Genomic DNA, 810 nt, shown 5'->3' with positions numbered 1-810 from the left:
AATAATCAGCAGACGGTGTAGAGTTTGAGGATATTTTGAAAGTTGAATGGCTGTAGCCCAAGTCTATGACAGTCAGCGGTTACATGTTGTTGCTGTTACTCACGGAAAATCAATACTGATTGCAGAGGAAGGGATAACAGGCGTAGCTCAAAGTCAATATGAATCGTCACTCTCCTACTTTGCCTCTTTAATGTCCGCATGCAAGAGATTCATTACATTTCTAAGTTGTGGTGTTTCTCTGAGTCATTTTAGCACTTTTAATTCTAGTCTTTTATGTTGATTTTCTACTTTAGCCCAAGATGGCCTAGACTGAAGTCTGTGAATTGGAAACTCAAGGCACATGAGAGGCAATAAGCTGCATATTGCAACTTAGTGTTGTGCAAAAGTCTCGAGTCACTTGTTATTTCTTTATATTCTTCCCCCCAAAAAAGAAAAACAGGTGTAGCAATTTACACTGAAACAGCAAAAGAACACTATTCATTTTGGAATTTCCTGTATTTTGTGACTTAATAATTGCAGTGATGGTAGACACTGGTACTGCTGAGCCACCAGGACAACCCTTTATGAGTCTGAGTTTCACAACTAACATGGAAAAGTTGAATTATGCTGCCAGCTCTTCCATCTCTTTCCCCACATGTGCGACCACTTTCATCCTCTCATCAACAATCAGTGGGATTGACTGTCAGTGCGATCTTCTCTCACTCTCTCCTTCACGCCTCTCTGCCTCCATTAGGACCCTGGTACCCTGATAGGGGATGTGGGTGGATATGAGGACAGGCTCTGTTTGGCAGGAGTGTTGGGGGTGGGGGT

Source organism: Simochromis diagramma, unplaced genomic scaffold (genome assembly GCF_900408965.1).
Source record: "Simochromis diagramma unplaced genomic scaffold, fSimDia1.1 OVJJ01000107.1, whole genome shotgun sequence".
In the NCBI taxonomy this organism is placed as follows: Eukaryota; Metazoa; Chordata; class Actinopteri; order Cichliformes; family Cichlidae; genus Simochromis; species Simochromis diagramma.
The sequence above is the reverse complement of the archived record's forward strand: the minus strand, read 5'-3'. Positions refer to the sequence as shown.